This window comes from Littorina saxatilis, linkage group LG8 (assembly GCF_037325665.1).
Source record: "Littorina saxatilis isolate snail1 linkage group LG8, US_GU_Lsax_2.0, whole genome shotgun sequence".
Lineage (NCBI taxonomy): Eukaryota > Metazoa > Mollusca > Gastropoda > Littorinimorpha > Littorinidae > Littorina > Littorina saxatilis.
In genome coordinates this window covers 25,456,085-25,460,751 of record NC_090252.1, presented here as the reverse complement: position 1 = coordinate 25,460,751, position 4,667 = coordinate 25,456,085, and the positions used below count along the sequence as shown (strand labels likewise).

The window sequence follows — 4,667 nt, the reverse complement described above, 5'->3', positions numbered from 1 at the left end:
ACATCCGCTTCGCTTCCGACCATCTTCTTGTCAGGTGGCTAACTTCAACTGATGGTACAACAGCAGCAATTTAGTTCGCAGTCGTTCATTCTCCATGTCCAGATGTAAAAGATGTTCCCCCATAAAACTTTAAAATACGAACCCTTTGCAGTGCCAGTTCCTGGACAACCGCTGTAGTTAGAGTTCTGATCAATTCAGCGGGAACGTTCCCTTGTGCTTGTGTAGCCATCTTGATTACATTTGGATTGGATTGGATTGGATTGGATTGGATTGGATAAGATTTACAGTCCAGTGAGGTTACCCTCATGGAAATTCGGGCTGCTTTCTCCCCGGGGAAAGCGAGCTGCCATACACACGGCGCTACCCATATTTTTTTTTCCTGCATGCGTGTATTCATGTTTCCTGAGACTTAATGCCGTGTGAGATGGAATTTTTTTTTTTTTATATTCCAAGTCCCACGGGTATTTGATGGACATTTTTATCTATGCCTATACAATTTTGCCAGGAAAGACCCTTTTGTCAATCGTGGGATCTTTAACGTGCACACCCCAATGTAGTGTACACGAAGGGACCTCAGTTTTTCGTCTCATCCGAAAGACTAGCACTTGAACCCACCATCTAGGTTAGGAAAGGGGGGAGAAAATTGCGGCCTGACCCAGGCCTGAACACGCAACCTCTCGCTTCCGAGCGCAAGTGCGTTACCACTCGGCCACCCAGTCCCTTGGCGGAACCGGATGTGGAGTACTGGATACTGGGTTTGCCAAGACAGTGGAGAATCAACAGCGCTCTCTCGGATCCACGGAAACACGTGGAAAAAAACAACAAGAGAAAAAACGGCTTCGCGATGCGCTAAACAATGAATTGTTTACGGTATATAATATTTTATTTACGGTATATAATGTATTATTTACCAAATCATGAATTATATAGCGGAAACCTATTATATAGCTATATAAAGCATTATTTAGCGTAATAATACTATGTCAAGGCAAAAACAGTAAATAATAAATTATTTATCTAAATAATAAATTATTTATCTAAATAATAAATTATTTATCTAAATAATATTTTATTTATCTAAATAATATTTTATTTATCTAAATAATATTTTATTTACATATAATATTTTATTTATCTAAATAATATTTTATTTATCTAAATAATATTTTATTTATCTAAATAATATTTTATTTATCTAAATAACACTTTATTTACATATAATATATTGTTTAGAGAAAACGCGTAATTATTTATAAATAATGAGTTATTTACAAACACAATCTATTATTTATGCTAAACAATGCATTATTTAGTGCTTTGGGCTTTCTTTTTTCTGTATCTGTAAATAATGCATTGTTTAATTTAAACAATGCATTATTTAGCTAAATAATGCATGATATAGCTAAATAAAGCATTGTTTAGCTAAATAACGCGTTATTTAGCTAAATAATGTGTTATTTAGACATCAAGAGCTAAAAGGGACATTTGCACCATTCGGATTGCCATAGTCAACAACCCATCAAACATCTTATAGTATCCAGCAACACATTTCTTTTATGTTCAGGAATCTACCAGGTTCAAAATAAAGCTTTTTTGTTTTAATTTACAGATGGTCTCCATTGGATGGAAGCCTTTTTTTACGAAATTAAAGATGTTTGAATGTGTTTACCTTTTAAACACAGTGTTCCCGTAATCCCCTCTGCACAACCATTCGGGCATTCGCCGTTGCCATGACGACAGGTGGTGTTCTCTCGGCAGTTTCCGCACGTTTGGTTGCATTCGTACCCATAGTTACCATCAGGGCATTCTGAGAAAAATTACAAAAAAGTATGAAATACGAGAGACATACAAAAGATGCTTTAAAGGTTCTCGTCTATATATATATATATTGACATTTGACCGTTTAAATGCTGAGTCTATTCTATAAAACTTTTATAAAAGCACCCCATTCGATTAGGAAGAAGAAAGAAAGCGGATGTAGCCGTTTAAAAGTTCATTTTGATTGAGTGTTCTGTTGAAATCACCGCAACACGGTGGCCTAGTGGTAAGGCGTCCCCCCAGTGAGCGGGAGGTCGTGGGTTCGAACCCCGGCCGTGTCATACCTAAGACTTTAAAATTGGCAATCTAGTGGCTGCTCCGCCTGGCGTCTGGCATTATTGGTTTAGTGCTAGGACTGGTTGGTCCGGTGTCAGAATAATGTGACTGGGTGAGACATGAAGCCTGTGCTGCGACCTCTGTCTTGTGTGTGGCGCACGTTAAATGTCAAAGCAGCACCGCCCTGATATAACCCTTCGTGGTGGACTGGGCGTTAAGCAAACAAACAAAGCCTAGAACAAATCTGTTGAAATCAACAACTCACGATCTTTACAAGCCGCTCCCAGCCAGCCAGCCTGGCAGCCTCCGATACAGTCCCCTGTCACGGCGTTACATGCTTGTCCCCCTTGACAAAAGCCACACTTATTGGTGCAGTTTTCTCCGTATGAATTACCAACGCAGTCTGTTAGGGAAAGAGACATGGCAATTGCTAGTGAGCTTCACACATCAGAACTCACATTGTTCATTGTTTAACGTTCTAACTATAGAACTGCTTCTGGACATGCATCGCTTCGTCAAGTCCAGCGTACACAAACAAAAAAACACATTGCAAACATTGAAGCCTTTAGAAAGATATTAAGCCATCTGAATCTGTCGCACGCTCGTATGTACGTATGTGTATGTATGTGTATGTATGTGCGAGCATGTATGTGTGCGTGTGTGGGGGGGGGGCTGTCTGTGTGTCTGTGCGTTCGTGTGTCTGTCTCCGTCTTTGTGGCTCTGTGTAACTCTGTGTCTGTGGGTCTTGTTTCCAACCTTACAGTATAGCAGCCAATACAAGAGAAAAACAAATTAAGGTCAGACCTGTCTTACAGAGGGGTGGCTGCTTGCCGTCCACACAGGAACAGTGGCCGGTGGTTTTGTGGCAGACTGCGGAGTTCTTGCAGTTCCCGCACTGCTCTGCGCAGTTCGCTCCGTAGTATCCGTTCTTACACACTGAGCATGTGAAGACATAATGCAGACAATGAATGAGATGAAATGAAGACACGGTGTGAGAACAAAGAATCAAATCAGAAAATAACCAAAATCGAGCTTGTTGTTGTTGTTGTTGTTGTTGTTTTTCATGTTGTTGTTGTTGTTGTTTTATTGCAGATAAGGATTATGACTAGATACAAACTCAAATGTCTCTATCTGCTTGACTGTCTGTTTGTCTCTCTGCCTCGCTCTCTGTCTACATCTCTCTGTTTATCCTCCTCCTTCTCTCTCTTAAACTATAAATTGATAGGGTTTCCACAACGATTGTACAACCACCCTCTGCTGTTATATTATCAGAGATCTGACTGCTCGTCTGTTGCTCTGAAAAACGACACATTATTTACAAGTTTCGAAACAAATCTTAACCCAGTCTTCTTCTTCCTCTATGTTCTCAAGTTGTAATACCTATACTATTACGGCGTTTAGGGGTTTTAAGCTACCATCCCTCTCTATTTTAGACGCTAGGCAGTCATTCTCCGTTTTCAGGGGGAATTTAATGTTAAACTCTTTTTAAGCTAGCGCATGACTCAGTGCGCATGAGCTGAGTAGATGCTTTTGTAACTGCAATATCAAGAAAAATAGACGATGTTCATAAATAACTCTGTCGGGTTTGCATTGGTTGTCAAAGTGTGACTACGCTTGCTGTTTTTGAGTCACACTTTCCCACGTGACATAATAGGCCAATCCCTAGCGAGAGGTGTGTCTGAAACACGGGGACCAAAAGCATGTGGGGAAAGCTTGCCTCAGTAAAGGCAAGAGTATTCACTCTTTGGAGTTACAAAAGCATTATCATTATACTCAACTCATGCAACTCGTGTCAGTTCATGGGTGGTGAAAAAGTCTAAATTATGTTTGCATCACTGTCTGTGCATAATGACTGTAACCAAACGAAGGCGAACGTTACCTGTGCAGTAGGGTTCCTGAAAGTTGGTCTGACAACGTGTACATCGATCTCCATCCCGGGTGCACTCCAGGCAGCGCCTTGTTCTGCTGGAACAGTTCCTGGTGCACACGTCCCCATAGTAACCTGCCTTGCAGTCTGTGAGCAAAACCACCATGTCAGGTCACAAGTTAATGCAATAACTACTTGTTCTACTACTTCATTATTTAAGTATAATCTGGGATGAGTTGATTTACATTTGAGTTGATTTACATTTGAGTTGATTTACATTTGAGTTGATTTACATTTGAGTTGATTTACATTTGAGTTGATTTACATTTGACTTGATTTACATTGGACTTGATTTACATTGGACTTGATTTACATTGGACTTGATTTACATTGGACTTGATTTACATTGGACTTGATTGGACTTGGACTTGATTGGACTTGGACTTGATTGGACTTGGACTTGATTGGACTTGGACTTGATTGGACTTGGACTTGATTGGACTTGGACTTGATTGGACTTGGACTTGATTGGACTTGGACTTGATTGGACTTGGACTTGATTGGACTTGGACTTGATTGGACTTGGACTTGATTGGACTTGGACTTGATTGGACTTGGACTTGGACTTGATTGGACTTGGACTTGATTGGACTTGGACTTGATTGGACTTGGACTTGATTGGACTTGGACTTGATTGGACTTGGAC

At 40.2% G+C, this 4,667-nt stretch overlaps 1 long non-coding RNA gene across 1 annotated transcript; it reads right to left on the bottom strand.

Moving 5' to 3' along the window:
* Window positions 1–1,683: 1,683 nt before the first annotated feature.
* On the bottom strand, window positions 1,684–4,099 carry LOC138972240 (uncharacterized). Its single transcript, XR_011457510.1, has 4 exons — window positions 3,974–4,099; window positions 2,899–3,030; window positions 2,360–2,497; window positions 1,684–1,807 (listed from the first exon to the last, which is right to left on the bottom strand). It is a non-coding gene; the product is annotated as an uncharacterized lncRNA (long non-coding RNA).
* Window positions 4,100–4,667: the final 568 nt, after the last annotated feature.